This window comes from Eretmochelys imbricata, chromosome 10, assembly GCF_965152235.1.
Source record: "Eretmochelys imbricata isolate rEreImb1 chromosome 10, rEreImb1.hap1, whole genome shotgun sequence".
Classification (NCBI taxonomy): Eukaryota; Metazoa; Chordata; order Testudines; family Cheloniidae; genus Eretmochelys; species Eretmochelys imbricata.
In genome coordinates, this window is record NC_135581.1 from 35,891,838 (window position 1) to 35,909,362 (window position 17,525).

Here is a 17,525-nt window from a genome sequence, read left to right on the forward strand (position 1 = left end):
GAGTAGAGAGTTAATGAAACCCCTACAACAATCCAGTTTCATTTGGGGTGCTTGAGGGGACTGTGTGAGGGCCCCCTAGCCCAGACAGCCGCATCTCCCATCCCCCCCAGAGCCGAGCCACTGGGCATCTCCCAGCCCACACACCCACATTCCCCCTCCCCCAAGAGCCCAGCTGCAGTGCAACCCCCAGCCCAGACACCAGTATCCCCAGAGCCTTTACTCCCCCCAACTTCTTTACTGTCCCACCAGGGGACGTGGTGTGGTGCAGCCCTGCCTTTCCTCACCCTTTGTCACAGCTGGCTGGGTCCCTCAGGCCCTCTCCTTCCTGGGAGAATGATGATCCAAGAACGTGCAGCCTCCAGCCCTGCCAGGCTGGGCGTTCTGCTCATTGGAAGCTGAGCTCTGCAGAGTCTAGTGGCCCCTAATGGAGGCCAGAAATTCTGCGGGGGAAACAGGGAATTCTTCAAAATTCTGCATTCCTCAGTGGCACAGAATTCCCCCAAGTGTAGAATGTGAACCTCTGCTTTGGGCCCGGCTCCAGAGTAGAGACTCAGTCTAAGCCAACATCTCTCATTGACGTCTAAGATCTCATGACTCAGACCCTGCCCAGTTCTCTGAATAGTTGTCCCTAGTTACCACAGCAGTATGGCATCACTAACTAAATCTCTCTGGTAGAATGATATGCTCCATGGAATAAAGTCCCCTTAAGCCAAATAAACTTAGGCTGCTCATTTCTCTGGCCCAGAGGGGCTCTGGAAAATATCCCTCTGACGCCTTTTCAAGAACCAGTTGTTGTCTAAAGGCTCACTGACTGGACCAGTACATCCAGCAATTACCTACGGCCTTAGCCTCTGAATTTCTGCCACTTCAACTTAATCTCTCACTGTTTTTGCTCTTTGGATTTCACTACCCAGAGCTGTTAAGCTACTTCTCCAGCTGGGAAGGCCATCATGCCTTCTTTCCTTAAGACTTCCTACAAATGTACTTGAGATCTAGACATGCGAGCACGAGACTGCATACCATGCGTGGTCTCCTCCAAGTGTCACATTTAGTTCTTTTATGTACAAACCTCTAGTGTTGTGGATGGTTCTGTGGGGTGTCTGGCTGCTGCTGCTAACTCTATGGCTCTCTCAATGAGGAGCAGCAGCACTTCATGCTATGATTTGTGTGTGTGTGGAATGGGGGAGCACAGAGTTCCTGTACATGCACACCTAATATAATACAGGAACTTTAAGAGTAACTCCCCTTCCTGCCCCTGAGCAAGTTCTGCCCCAAAGTTGCATTCCAGAGGGCTCTAGAAGAACTCCACTCCTGGTAAAACATGTGTAGTCAGGACAGGTCTTTGTCCCATCCAACTTCTGATACCATGTGGTATTTTGATGATCAAATGAAATTTGACCAAAACCAATCTTTTCCTGTTCCTGAAACCTTATTGGAGTCAAATGCACAAACCAAACTCTTGACAGACAGAGATGGCTGATTACAAACCAGGGTTAGAACTAGACGATGAGTCCCTCTAGATTTCCTCATCATCCTGACAGGAAACACCAACTGACAGCTCCTACCTCACTCTGCAGGATTCAAAGATACAAGCTGCTCTCCAAACTATTGCTGTTAGAAGCTTTCTAACTTACAATCAAAGTTTTTTGGAGCAGGGACATCTCTAGGTCAGTGTACAGTGTCTAGTGCAAGGGGGTCCTGATCCATGACTGGGGCCTCTAGGTGCTACTACAATACAAGTACAAAAATGAAGGAGAAACAAAAGGCTAAAGAAGCAGCCTTGCAGTGTGTAGCAACCTGTTACCATGTCAGAACTGGAATGGAGTTATACCTAGGGTGACCGTATGTCCCATTTTGACCAAGACAGTCCCTTTTTTAAGCCTTGTCCCAGCCATCCTGACTTTTTTGGCAAAAGTGGGCATTTGTCCCATTTGCTCTTACTAACTGGTGATCAGCTGGCACCAGCAAACGGGACAAATGCCCACTCTTGTCAAAAAAGTAGGGTGTGGAAGAATGTGCGGGGGCGAACAGCAGTGCCAGCCTCTGGGAGGGGAAGGCAGGGCTTGAGTGAGCGGCGATCCCAGCCCCGCATAAGGGGCAGGCAGGACTTGAGTGTGCAGCAACGCCATCCCCAGCCCCATGCAAGGGGCAGGCAGGGCTCGAGCGAACAATGATGGGGGGGACCAGGGGATACAGGACTTGGGTGAGCAGCTCAGGCCCGTGTGGTGTCCTGTTTTTCCCTTTGGGAAATATGATCACTCTAGTTATACCACTAGAAATCAAAATATATAATACAAGATGGCTGCATTGGATAACCACTTAATTCCTGTAACTAGGCCTGTCCTCAGCACTGCTGTCTGTTGGAGTGACTTGTGGTGTGATAAGGTGCCACAGAGGTGCAGCCTCTTATTGAAACTGAATTGGGAGAGCTGACTTTTAGTCTCAAATGGAGCATTTTCTTAGGCAGTAGCTTCCCTCCCTCCCCTATACAAGAGTGTTGGGTGTTTCCTTTGAATGGCAGAGTCTGGAACTGCTGGTGTTTGCACACATCCAACAATGCCTGCACCAGCACCCCACAGTGACCAACAAAAGTTTGAAAGTGTTTATTTATATGGAAAGTATGCCTCACTTACCTTCCCTGCATACCTTGCCACCAGGGAGCAGTCTGTGAGGGATGTGATTTGATTTTTTAAAAAATTTTTTTAGCCCAGACCTTACAGCTGATCTGGGTGGCAGGGGTCATTTTAGTATAGACAAAGGACTGTGTGCAGGGATGTAGATAGAGCTGCCAGTCAGCAGGGGGCTTATGTAGCAAGGTACAACTTCTGTCTTCCTCAAAACTTCCGGATTCTGCGTAGCTTGTAACTTCCCTTTCCACAGGTGCACCTCTTTTGCTTGTTAAGTGATCCTAAAGGTTGAGTGTAAATAGTGAGTGAGTTGACCTATTAAAAAGCAAAAGGATACGAAATGAAAACCTCTCTGCAGCATGTGAATGCAATTTCCACTGCAACCTTATAGCATTGTTCTCATGAGACAAGCGTTTGTATGTGAAACTTGGGCACTTTTTGGAGGCTAAGGACAGGAAGCCCAGGGATCCTTCCACTGTGTGGTTTGTAATAACCCTTCATTCAATACTAGTAGCTGAAAGCCCATGCTGTAATTTGTAAAGTCATGTGTTTTCTAAATTCTCAGCTTTTTTTTTTTTTTTTTAATTAGGCAGTTTCAGACGGCAAATCCCTGTGATTGCACCTGGTCATATTCTAAACAAAAATAGCTGTTAACTGTGGTTGTAGCTGTTTCCATCAGTTCACATTGATTCAACAGCCATTCTAGGATTCAAAGCGACACACAGCATGATGTTCTTGAAATCCTACTCTGTAGAGGAATAGATTAACATAGGCTGATCACTAATTCTAAATTTTAACGGCTGTCTTGAGTTTGGTGCCTACTGTCCTTCATGGTAGAATGAACTGTGTAGCCTGAGCTTTCGCTGAAATATTTGTGCAGATCTCAGGGTGTCTTTGTATCGAGACTAAAACATTGCAGAATGAGGTCCCTTTAAATAAATCATGCTCGCTCTTTCTCATGAAGCTGGCCACATGTTTCAGGAAAAGGGCCATCCTAGTTTAAACTGCTCTTTAAGTAGCCAAGCAAAGGGAAGGGACTGGTTGCACCAGAAGGTAGAATTTTCTGCAAGGATGGGCTTTGGTGCATTAATTTCTTAGCACCACCTTCTGGCTCTTGAAAAGGCTCCTACAGACTTGGCACTAGACTGTCATCTTTGCCCTTTTCTCTGTTTGAAAGCTACCATTCACCAAGAGCTGAGTTTCAGGCTCCTAGCTATAAAAGCCAAGCAGCTGCTTGGTCTGAGAAGCATCTCCTCTTCAGGGAGGTTGCACCTGACTCTGGTGCAGAGAATGAATGGAGTGGGGAGAGCAAAACTTCTGTGGAAGTTTCCTTAAGAAATTTGGCCCTAATTACCATGGACTGGGAAGCAATCTCAGAATGGGAAGAGAATCTGCCTTGACGATTCCCTTTCCCATACTGTACATCTTCTCATTCAGCCCAAGCTCTGGACTGTGAGAGGAGATTAGTCCGCATTAACAAGGAGGCATGTGTCTTGAACACTTTGCAGTATCTGCAGATTGCGCACTATCAGCGTGTCTGGGTTACTGGACTTGGTAAACAATGTTACATACTTTTATGGGTCACCTCAATTGGGCACATGCATTGTTCTTCTGGAAAAAGTCAGTCATTGGAAGTATCAGGATTGGACAAACCTCATTGTCCAAAATTAACCAATTTCAGATATTGGGCAATTAATAGTCCCCTTTTCAGCCTAAGCAAACAAGCCCACCTGACTAAGTGGTGCTTGGAGCCATGGACAAATGATTGGAGTACAGTAGGGCAGGTGACAAAGCCACACCATCTCCTTTGACAAGGAATAGGTGATCTAACTCACTTTGTTACCTACTGCTTTAAAAAGGTAAAAGATTTGTCTAGGCTTGAAGGAAAGCAGTACCAAGTTGCAGGTTTAAGAGTGTAGCCAAAAGTACTTTAAAATGCAGTAACAGTGATGTAGGCCAGTAGACCATTAGGCTAAATTCTTTAGGCTGTGGTCTGACATGCTGCCTTTGTCTGTTAGTGTTCTTTAGTTAAGAATTAGCAGTAGCCTGTTGCAGGCAATGTTGCCTAGTGGCTGGAACAGGTGACTCTCGGGACATTTGCATTCTGGTCCTAATTCTGCTCCTGAATGTGAGAGATCTACAAGGCACTCCAACCTATCTGTGCCTCCATTTTCTCATCTGTGAAATCCTCATAGGGTTGCTGTGAGCTCTCCCCACCCCCCATCCCATACTTTAACAGCCTCTTTTTAAGTAGCCCTATACCTATCCCTGAGGCTCCTGCCAGTTTTTGTAGTGGTAGAATGTCATTTTTCCTCTTCGTTGTGGATGAAAGGTGCATACAGACAGGGGAAACTGACTACAACGAAACAGAAAAGCAGAGTAGTCACAAATGGCAACATTTTCAAGAGCATATAAGTCCCATTTTCAAAGTGATTTGAGCACTGTGAAAGTCAGGGAGATTTAGGTACTCTTGTAAACTTTACCCAAAGCTCTGCTAAACATACTCTCAATAACCTAACTGGAAATACTTTTGTCTCTAATCTTTTCTGGTAATAGTGACCTTGGATGGTACAAATAATAGTTACAAACTGTTCAGATAGAATGTGTGATTGATAGTGTCCTAACTTGAACAGCCCCCTATTGCCCCTTCCCATATTTGGGATGGGGAAGATCCAAAACATGTAAATCACAGCCTGGGGCTGTGCATCTGTGTAGTTGGGGCTGCCATTCATGTCGTAACTGGGCCAGGTAGCTCACCACCTGGAATAATTGTCCACTTGAGGGTATAGCGCTCTAATCTTTCTGACCTCTCTCCAGCTTCAGTTTCTGCTTCTACTGCAGAAAGGTCTTCATGGAAGCTATTCTGTAATACCTCAGTGTTCCCTGCCTCAAGAATTTAAATTCATGTAGTGAGATCAGAGGCTAAGAAGAATGGGGAAGCATCACTGAAACCTGTGTGAGCAGCTTCCCGGCAGATACTGTCAGTGCAGCTCAGGCTTCAGGAATTCAGGCAGAGAAAATAAATAGGAAAGAAGTGGTGGTGATGGCTAACTCAGTTGCTGTCATGTCAGAGGAGTGCTCCTAACTGACAGGCTAAGATGTCTGGAAAAGCAAACTGATCTCTACCTTCTGGGGCTGGCTTGCTTTTTCCCCACCCTACCCTTGCATGCTCTTTCTGATTTGAAATCGGAGGGTGGTGAGGGCTTTTGCTCCTCATGCTTGACAGCTTGCTGTTCCAGTTCCTATTTTACCTTTTTTTTCTCATGTCTTTTTACAATTTCATCTGCCACTCATGTAACTAAGGGCTGATCTACACTAAGCTGTGTGAGCTATGTACGTTATGTAACTGAAGTCGATGTTACTTAGATCAACTTACAGCGGTGTCTACACCATGCTGTGTCAACGGGAGATGCTCTTCCGCTGACTTAGTGGGTCTTCACCAGACTGCTGCATCAATCGCAGCAGTGCCAGTTTAGCCATAAGTATGACAGGCCCTCAGCTACTTAGACCCACCATACTGATTTAACACCTTGGGACTAGTGAGTTTGGACTGTACATAGATGTTCAATATCCTACAAGGTTGTATTCTAATCAGAAGTGTGAGCAGCTAGCACGGGCTGGGCAAACTTTTTGGCCCGAGGGCCACATCAGGGTGTGTCAAGGTCCCTTCCCCACTCTGAACTCTAGGGTACAGATGTGGGGACCTGCATGAAAAACCCCCTAAGCTTTATTTTTACCAGCTTAGGTTAAAACTTCCCCAGGGTACAAACTATTTTTCCTTTTGTCCCTGGACTTTATTGCTGCCACCACCAAGCATCTAACAAATATAACTGGGAAAGAGCCTACTTGGAAACGTTCCCCCCCCCCCCCCGCCCCTCCCCCCCAATACCCTCAAGCCCTACATCCCCTTTCCTGGGGAAGGCTTGATAAAAATCCTCACCAATTTGCATAGGTGAACACAGACCCAAACCCTTGGATCTTAAGAACAATGAAAAAGCAGTCAGGTTCTTAAAAGAAGAATTTTAATTAAAGAAAAAGTAAAAGAATCACCTCGTAAAATCAGGATAGTAAATACCTTACAGGGTAATCTGATTCAAAATATAGAGACTCCCTCTAGGCAAAACCTTAAGTTACAAAAAGACACAAAAACAGGAATATACATTCCATCCAGCACAACTTATTTTATCAGCCATTTAAACAAAACAGAATCTAACGCATATCTAACTAGATTGCTTATTAACTCTTTACAGGAGTTCTGACCTGCATTCCTTCTCTGGTCCTGGCAAAAGACAACACTGACAGAGAGAACCCTTTGTTTCCCCCCCTCCAGCTTTTAAATTATCTTGTCTCCTCATTGGTCATTTTGGTCAGGTGCCAGCAAGGTTGTCTTAGCTTCTTAACGCTTTACAGATGAAAGGGTTTTTCCTCTGGCCAGGAGGAATTTAAAGGTGTTTACCCTTCCCTTTATATTTATGACAGGGTGCGAAACTGTATGGAGGGCCAGGTAGGGAAGGCTGTGCCCCCAAAACAGCCTGACCCCCATCCCCTATTCGTCCCCTCCCACTTCCCGTCCCCTGACTGCCCCCTCCTGGGACCCCCAGCCCCAAACTGCCCCCCCTGGGATCCCACCACCTATCCACACCCCCGTCCCCTGACAACCCCCCCAGGACTCCCACGCCCTATCCAACCCCCCCATTCCCCGACCCCTGACTTCCCCAGAACCTCTGCCCCATCCAACTGCCCCCTGTCCCCTGACTGCTCCCCCCCCACCCCGGGACCCGCTACCCAACCTCCCCCCCCACCCCCCCACTGCCGCGCACCACCCCCTTACTATACTACTCAGAGCAGCAGGATCTTGCAGCCCCACTGCCCGCGCAGCGGCGTGGCTTTGTGGGAGGGGGAACAGCGGGAGAGGAGCCGGGGGTGAGCCTGCCAGGCCAAGAGCTCGGGGGCCGGGCAGGATGGTCCCACAGGCCATAGTTTGCCTGGCTCTGAGCTAGCAAAAACCCTCAGTAGACCTATAACTGTCACTATTAGGGCTCTTGCTAGCTGGCATTTGTACCTCACGCTAAGATGTTCCTGACATTAAAGGGTTAAGTGTGTGAATTAGGATCTCTCACTCTGCCAGGTTAATCTGACTTTTTGTTCTTAACCAAGGTATCAGTTCTGGAATTTTTGGCTTGGTGTTCAGTAGCACCTCTTATTCAAGGATCTCAAAGCATTTTTCTATATAAACATCAGTCAAGCGTCAAACACCTTGTTTCTACCCCCAACAAGGTGGACATTTAGTTCCATCTTATAGATGGGTAAATTGAGGCAGCGGAACTGTGACTGGATCAAGGTGACCAGCAAAATGTCGCAAAGTCAAGAACAGAATCTAGGGATCAGGCTACCTAGTCCTGTACTCCATCTGTTAGACCACATACTAAAGAAAATAGACTTTGCCCAGAAGAGAAATAGCCAGTAGTAGCATACCTTGAAGCATCTGACTGCCTCTGAACTGATCCATGTTAAGCCTGCCATGGTGCAGTTAGCAAGCACCGCCATGGTTTCACCATATTTGAATAATTGTAGGATATGTGGCAGTGTGCACATTGCAGTTGTAATTGTAGCGGATTCCATAGGGGCCAGCAGATTACTGTTTGACTTTTAAATTTGTCTGCAGCCTAGTGTGTGTAATAGCATTTCTCAGGGCTTAAAAGCAAACAACTTGAGCAAGGGCCTGCTATCATTATACACTTTCACATCTCTGACAGTGGTGCAAATACAATCTAGTCTGCCAGATCAGAGTGACCTGGGAAGCATTTTGACAGCAGTAACTTGTGGCACATAACTGGGCACTAAGCACGAAGAACAAATCAGCTTCATTAGCTGAATTTTCAGAATTCTGATTAGCTGTGGTCTAATGACAATCAGTAGAGCGCCAGTCTTCCCCTCCCTTCTGCAACCAGGGGATTGGCACTCTAAACTGCCTTCTTGTTCATGGCACAGCTTGGGCGACACTCTCACTTGAGACCCTCTGATACCTGTGAAGATCAGATTCCGCTTACACTAATGAGCAGAAATTGCATCCTGTTAGGAAATCACCAGTCCTTTAGAAATGCAAATCTTGATTTTGAAGTTGTTTTATTTGCATGGGTATGTATTAAAAATAATGCCCAACATTCAGGGGGATGTAACAAAATAGTTGTTAATGTTGTTAAACCTTTGCAGTGTCACATACAGTACACATAGCATATTTAACCGTGTTTAAGATGGTACAGAAATCTATATGCCATTTTGGCTTCTAGACTTTTACCCTTCTCTATTGTAAATCGTTCTAGTCTGATGCTCACAACTAGTGCTCCTAAGCTTGTTATGGGAGTAAATAACATTGCAGCAATCATGTGGCTTTTTCGAGTATTGGATAGTTTCTAGTCTGAAGAGGAGCTATTCTTTTCAGCACCCTTGCGCATGCCAATAACTAAACTTGTTTCCGCAGACGCTGTGGAGACTCGACCAGCCACCCTTCACATGGCTGTAATACACAGAGGTTCAAAGAATGTGCTACATAAATTGTTCCAGACAGCTGTCTGCAGTTCATTTTTAATATGCATTCTAAGATTATTCCATGGGCAGCCTGGATCGGAGTCTCCAAGCTGCAGCCATAACACAATAAAAATATTGCTGAGCTCTGCCTAGTAACAACATTTCTGATGGGTTGCCTGTTTACCCAGTTGATGGTTTAGCAGTATTTGGTGGGATACTGGAATTTTTGGCACCTTTTGCTGTTTCTCAGATGCTGGCTGGGCTCTGCCTTCCAGCTGGTTAGATCACAGCAGATACATGGGTTGTGTCAATCATTCAACTCAAGCCAAGGTGAGAGGAGGGGGCAAAGGACAAAATGTAACCGCTCTGGTTGCAGTAAATGCCTTCAGTCCTCCAGTTCAGAGGATTTTTCTACCCAGCTTACATGCGGCTTCCTCTGAACCAGAGAGAAGGATAGGTGCTCTTCCAAGCCGTCCTTCCCAGCAGCCTTCTAGGGACAGGGTTGCTAATGAATATCAAACTCCAGACAATCATACTATTAAATAGCATGCACCTGGGTTAAGCGGAGTCCTTTTGCAATCACGTAATTTCCTAGTGCCTTGTTTTTCTCTTTGTTCTCTTGTATGCTTCTCTCTCACAGTCTCAAAAGCTTGTTTTCCAAGCCACAATTTGCTCACTCATTAAATATTCAAAACGCCATAGCAGAAATAACGTGCATTGCATTGGTAGTCAGAACAAACACCCTGTCAAGACTTCATAGATCCTTACTCTTCAGTAGGCCCAATCTAGTCCTCTCTAGCTAATGCAGTAGCAGCAGCTCTCCCTGGGACTCTGATTTCCCCTGCCATTACAGGACTTTTCTGATGCTTCCTCTTGGTTATGCAGAAATGCCTTTTGGTGGTCGAGTGAAAATCAGCTTTAACTTTAGCACAGTTAAAATGCTTTAAAAATAAATGTGTAAGCACACTGCTTTCTTATACAATAACAAATGACCATTCCTTTTTCATTGCATGTGTGTGCACATATACATGACATGGACACTTCCACTTAATAGAGAGGGGCGGAGACAAGCACACATTCACTCTTTCTCTGTGCTGTATTGGTGTTACGTACACATGCCAAAAAGCCGAGCAGAACTTCGTTTTCAAAATGCATCAGAAAATGTGGAATGAGGCAGGCTTAGGAATGCATCAGCCTCCTTTCATCTGAGATGAAGGTGAGTGAATGGATTGTGCAGGACAGGTAGGAAGGATGATCCAGTGGCTAATGTATTGCCTTGGGAGTGAGGAGATCAGGATTCAGTTCCTACCACTTCCTGTGTGACCTTGGACAAGTCACTTAATCTCCCTGTGCCTCAATTTGCTCATCTGCAAAATGGGGTTAATAACAATCTTTTACCTCTCAGGAGCACTATGAGGTTACATACCCTTTTTTTTTTCTCTCTATCTCCTCCCTGTGAGGTGTATGATGATAACTGTATAAGTACCTAGAGTGACAGACTGTACAAATAGTTGCACATTATGGCATTCTTCTGTTCTTTACAGTAACCTAAGAAATGCCATACAGAACATTATTTAGTGCGGTTGTAAATTGGAAAAGAGAGGCAATCAGTGAAGCAATGTCTAAGTTAGGGTTGCCTGTGTGGCTCTATCCCAGGCTCCGTTTGCATGTGTGTGCATAATAATATGGCTCTGTCACTACTTTTTGTTCCAAATTAACAGTGAGTGAAGCAGGATTGTGTAATAAACAAAGCTCATTTCCAAAGCACGCCTGCCAAACTCATTGCATGGTCTGTAGGGTGTCAGGTGTCGGGCAGGACAAAAGACAGGATTTTTCAAAAGGAAACAGGTGCCTCATGCAGACAGTACCATCCATCCTGTGCAGGAAAAAAAGAGTATGTGCTTATTCTATCCTAATGCACATGTTGGGGGAGTGGTGGCAGAGTTAAGGGTCACAGACAACCTTAACTTTGGTATTTCTTGATTTCTCAAGGAAGGAGAGCAGCAGAATACAGACCCTGGACTTCAGAAAAGCAGACTTTGACTCCCTCAGGGAACTGATGGGCAAGATCCCCTGGGAGAATAACATGAGGGGGAAAGGAGTCCAGGAGAGCTGGCTGTATTTTAAAGAATCCTTATTGAGGTTACAGGGACAAACCATCCCGATGTGTAGAAAGAATAGTAAATATGGTGACCAGCTTGGCTTAACAGTGAAATCCTTGCTGCTCTTAAATACAAAAAAGAAGCTTACAGGAAGTGGAAGATTGGGCAAATGACCAGGGATGAGTATAAAAATATTGCTCGGGCTTGCAGGAGTGAAATCAGGAAGGCCAAATCACACCTGGAGTTGCAGCTAGCAAGAGATGTTAAGAGTAACAAGAAGGGTTTCTTCAGGTATGTTAACAACAAGAAGAAAGTCAAGGAAAGTGTGGGCCCCTTACTGAATGAGGGAGGCAACCTCGTGACAGAGGATGTGGAAAAAGCTAAGGTACTCAATGCTTTTTTTGCCTCTGTCTTCACGAACAAGGTCAGCTCCCAGACTACTGCACTGGACAGCACAGCATGGGGAGGAGGTGACCAGCCCTCTGGAGAAAGAAGTGGTTCGGGACTATTTAGAAAAGCTAGATGAGCACAAGTCCATGGGGCCGGATGCGTTGCATCCGAGAGTGCTAAAGGAGTTGGCGGATGTGATTGCAGAGCCATTGGCCATTATCTTTCAAAAGTCATGGCGATCGGGGGAGGTCCCAGATGACTGGAAAAAGGCTAATGTAGTGCCCATCTTTAAAAAAGGGAAGGAGGAGGATTCTGGGAACTACAGGCCAGTCAGCCTCACTTCAGTCCCTGGAAAAATCATGGAGCAGGTCCTCAAGGAATCAATTCTGAAGCACTTAGAGGAGAGGAAAGTGATCAGGGACAGTCAGCATGGATTCACCAAGGGCAAGTCATGCCTGACTAATCTAATTGCCTTCTATGACGACATAACTGGCTCTGTGGATGAAGGGAAAGCAGTGGACGTGTTGTTCCTTGACTTTAGGAAAGCTTTTGACACGGTCTCCCACAGTATTCTTGCCAGCAAGTTAAAGAAATATGGGCTGGATGAATGGACTATAAGGTGGATAGAAAGCTGGCTAGATTGTCGGGCTCAACGGGTAGTGATCAATGGCTCCATGTCTAGTTGGCAGCCGGTATCAAGTGGAGTGCCACGGGGGTCGGTCCTGGGGCCGGTTTTGTTCAATATCTTCATAAATGATCTGGAGGATGGTGTGGATTGCACCCTCAGCAAGTTTTGCAGATGACACTAAACTGGGAGGAGTGGTAGATACGCTGGAGGGTAGGGATAGGATACAGAGGGACCTAGACAAATTGGAGGATTGGGCCAAAAGAAATCTGATGAGGTTCAACAAGGACAAGTGCAGAGTCCTGCAGTTAGGACGGAAGAATCCAATGCACTGCTACAGACTAGGGACCGAATGGCTCGGCAGCAGTTCTGCAGAAAAGGACCTAGGGGTTACAGTGGACGAGAAGTTGGATATGAGTCAACAGTGTGCCCTTGTTGCCAAGAAGGCCAATGTCATTTTGGGATGTATAAGTAGGGGCATTGCCAGCAGATCGAGGGACGTGATCATTCCTCTCTATTCAACATTGGTGAGGCCTCATCAGGAGTACTGTGTCCAGTTTGGGGCCCCACACTACAAGAAGGATGTGGAAAAATTGGAAAACGTCCAGCGGAGGACAACAAAAATGATTAGGGGACTGGAACACATGACTTATGAGGAGAGGCTGAGGGAACTGGGGATATTTAGTCTTCAGAAGAGAAGAATGAGGGGGGATTTGATAGCTGCTTTCAACTACCTGAAAGGGGGTTCCAAAGAGGATGGCTCTAGACTGTTTTCAGTGGTAGCAGATGACAGAACGAGGAGTAATGGTCTCAAGTTGCAGTGTGGGAGATTTAGGTTGGATATTAGGAAAAACTTTTTCACTAGGAGGGTGGGGAAACACTGGAATGCTTTACCTAGGGAAGTGGTGGAATCTCCTTCACTAGAAGTTTTTAAGGTCAGGCTTGACAAAGCCCTGGCTGGTATGATTTAGTCAGGGATCGGTCCAGCTTTGAGCAGGGGGTTGGACTAGATGACCTCCTGAGGTCCCTTCCAACCCTGATATTCTATGATTCTCTGTGTGTGTTTCACTTGGCAACCTAAACTCAGTCCACTTGTGCATGGAATTATAAAGTATCTATGTTGACAGTGGAGGAATACTTACTTACTTTCTTGAAGTCAAAGCAAGTATAGCCTTGATCTTTCACTCAACCACAGATAGTTGGGCACCATCTTCCTGGTGATGTATTGCATTGATATTCCTCTTTGGGAGCTGTGGTCCAAGATCTCCTTAGAGTGCTTAAATATGCTATCCTACAGCATGTGTCCAGCAGAAACGCTCTCTTGACAAATTAGGCCTCATGATTGTTTCTACTGGCTAAGGCAATTTTGTCCACAAGTAAACAAGACCGCTGCATAATGTCTTCTATCTAATTGGTTTGCAGTTTAATCTTTTTTTGAAAAAGAAATCCCACTTTCTGCTTCATAAAGGAAAAGTTGTTTTCTCTTTTGGCTGCTTTGATTTATTTCCCCCATTTCCCTCCCATCCCTAAATAAACAACCCCAAACCCTGCATGTTTACTTTGGGAGCACCTTAATTTTTGTCTTCTCTGTTTTAGTGGATGACTCCATAGAAGGCCACAGAACTGGAGTGATTTTTTAAATTTTAATTTTTTTTTAATCCTTACTTGGTAGGAACTTTGCAAAGGAACTTTTGCATTTTCTTTTCTACCCCCTCCTCCCTCTCCCCCTACATACATACACTTTCTTGATCTCATTGCCTACTATATATAACTGTGAAAACAATTATCAATCAGGTGCCTTAGGCAAAACTTTCGATTTTTAAAATGTTAACTTTTTCCCATTCAGGTGATGTAAATAATGCAGATGGTGGTGATTTTTAACAACTTTCTCATGACCTTAACCTTTGGCACACTGGGCCTTGGATAGATGTTCTGCAGGCAACAGAAATTCCCCAATAGTGGAGACTAATGATGAGGAGTAGGCAGACTTTGTAGAGGACAAAAGATACTATGGATCAGGGCTATTGGACTGTATAGAAAGAGGAATTTAGAGTTGCTTTGAAGAATATAGTAAAAACTGGCCAGGCCCTGGCCCTTCCCCAACCCCACCTCCAAAACTCTCTCCATAATCAAGGAGACACCTATTTAAAGGGAAGTCCATTGTGAAAACATGTGTTCTGCTGCACCCAGCATATGTTTGCCTTGTGCTATCCATTACTACAGAAGGGAGGTAAATATTGTAACTGCTTAATAAAACGGCTGGCAAATTTTGACTAAACTAGACAATAACAGTGGTACATGTTACAAGTACTGACATAGCTAAAATGTCCCAGCAGGCATCACTCCAGTGTAATCCAAACCACACACTCTGCTCCTGCCCTGGGAGAACAGGAAGGAAAGTCCCACCCCCCTCCCTATATAGCTTTGTACAGTTGACCTGGTGCATTGTGGGATTTTGTTTAAAGTATTGGACACAGAACAAAAATACTGGAAGACTAGGTGGAGTAGCGGTATGATCTGGTACAATAAATCCTGTGCTTCTAACTGAATGAAGCAGTGATTTTGTGCAGTAGCACCAGTAACCCCCCTGGTATGTTGGAATATCCTGTAGATTAGTTGACTTCTACCAGTTGGTACGTACAATCACCGAATCTCAGCGCTGGAAGGGACCTCAGGAGGTCATCTAGTCCAACCCCCTGCAGGACCAATCCCCAACTAAATCATCCCAGCCAGGGCTTTGTCAACCTTAAAAACCTCTAAGAAAGGAGATTCCACCACCTCCCTAGGTAATGCATTCCAGTATTTCACCACCCCCCTAGTGAAAAAGTTTTTTCCTAATATCCAACCTAAACCTCCCCCCACTGCAACTTGAGACCATTACTCCTTGTTCTGTCATCTGCTACCACTGAGAACAGTCTAGAGCCATCCTCTTTGGAACCCCCTTTCAGGTAGTTGAAAGCCGCTATCAAATCCCCCCTCATTCTTCTCTTCTGCAGACTAAACAATCCCAGTTCCTTCAGCCTCTCCTCATAAGTCATGTGTTCCAGTCCCCTAATCATTTTTGTTGCCCTCTGCTGGATGCTTTCCAATTTTTTCACATCCTTCTTGTAGTGTGGGGCCCAAAACTGGACACAGTACTCCAGATGAGGCCTCACCAATGTCAAATAGAGGGGAACGATCACATCCCTCGATCTGCTGGCAATGCCCCTACACTGAAATGTCAGTGCAGTCTTCAAAACTTCACTGCACTGCTTACAGATGCTGGGTGGAGGGTGAGGCAAGACTCTCTTTTCTCACTAAGGGTCGAGTTGTTTTGATTTGGGGCACACCCTTTAACTCTAACCCCAGAGCTGACTGTCCTTTGGGGACATCAGGCTGCATTTGCTTAGAAGCCTGGCTATATACACTGTGCCTGCTGCAAGACCTGGATTTTGTAGCCTGGACCTATTTGTTTTGCACTTACATTGGCCTCTGACCATTTGTATCAGTGCTGGGTTTTTTTCCTTATGATGTAGTTATTTCCAGCTGAGCCTCTGTGTCATAATAATGTTGGTTCATCTGTTCCTACTCTAGTTCCAATCAGTATCTTCCACTGTGACTCTTCCTATGCAACCCAGTTACAATAACAGTAGCAGTGGAGCTGTAGGAGTAGATTATCTTGAACTTCCTGTTTTCATTCAAATACCCTTGGTGTGAAAGGGGGGAGAGAGAGAACAAATAAAGTAGACACGTTTGAAAGCGCTAGTCAGGCCTTAGCTGCCCTTTAAGAAGAATCTCTGCATCATTTACATGTCTGCTCACTTTCTGGTAAATGCTTTGAAACCAGAGGTGGTAAAATGTGTGCTTGTAGGGTTAGACACACATCACCTGGTGCTGGGAGTACAGGAAAGCCTGGAACTGGACTAATTCAGTAAGAAATGCTAATCTGAGTTTTCTCTGATATGTTCCACTGTATTGCTATGGACTCCTCCTGTAGTAGCTGCCATTAAAAAGGCAAGATTTTCCCAACAGATACCACATAGCAACCATTATTGCTTCCAGATGAAAGTACAGGGAGGGAAATGTGATATTTTACCTACTAGGTAGTAACTGTTAGCAACTGGCAGCTTTTTGACAGTGATAGTTGTAACTTCAGTGGACTACCTGGAGCTAAAAGCAGCATTGTGTAGCTGTCTTGCCAATCCATTGCAAGCAGCAGGCTGTTGCAGTACATGAAAACAGTAATTCTGCCCTTTCCTCTGATTAAATAGTTCATGCTTTTATTTTTATTTTTGAAAGAGGGGATAGATTTCTTTGGGATGTATGTTCTCATCAGCTGGTGACTGGGATGCTTTTAAATGCTACGGTACCTGCGGTTAACCTGAGATTCTTCCCTCTGGGCCACCTTTAGTCTTCCTCGTAAGCTTTATATTCTCTGTTTTGACTCTAATGCTTTTACCTTTTGATGATGCATCTTCCAAGGCTGGCTTCTTTTCACAATTGCTGTCTCCCAACATCAAGACGGCTTATCGCAACCTAAACCTAAACAGGATGTCCTGCAAAGTGTACTCCCTTCGGCCCAGATGTGTGGCCTGGTCCTTTGAATCTTCAGAAATAGCTAGAGCTTACTCAGTGTAAATATCCAAAGGGATTGTCAACAAAGTCACCTCCTCTCCCATCACACGCAGTCACATTTATATCTACCACCTTATTTGCTTTCTTTTGTCACAGCCTCAGGAAGAAGGCATGAGCTTAAAAATTGTCTTTCTGTTGGACACCAAAGGTCCACTAAATGAAGGCTGCTCTCTCTGACTGCAGGACTGAGGAAGTTTTATTGTGAACTATCAAAAATGAAACTGAGCTGTAAAACATTTCTAGAGAAGATAGTGTATGCACCAGCCCCAGGGCCAAAGCTAAGACACTAGCACAGTATAAAGAGCATTCTCTGAACTTGTATTAACTTACGTAGCATGACTTATTTAATGCTCTCTAGTACAGCAAAGTCTTACAAAGCCAGGCCTGTCTGTCATGGGCATTTATAGTACCCTCGTTATCATTGTAGCTAAGTGCCATCAGCAACCAAAAGATCAAGACAGGGAGCCCATTCATAAAACTCGAAAGAGTGACCTAGGGAATGTCCGATGCCTGATTTGTCCCACGTGGATGCATTCAGAATAGTGATCTGTCCTGCACACCATGCACAAGTGACAGTTGTTTGGGAGCTTCCATGGTACCATGTCTTGTTTAGTCTAGTCCCTTGCTTTTCTAATTGGT

General features: G+C 45.2%; 1 protein-coding gene across 1 annotated transcript in view; it reads left to right on the forward strand.

The window, feature by feature from the left end:
- The window catches only part of RAB40C (RAB40C, member RAS oncogene family), a 65,409-nt gene that overhangs the window by 40,562 nt on the left and 7,322 nt on the right, over positions 1-17,525 (forward strand). The window lies entirely within an intron of this gene.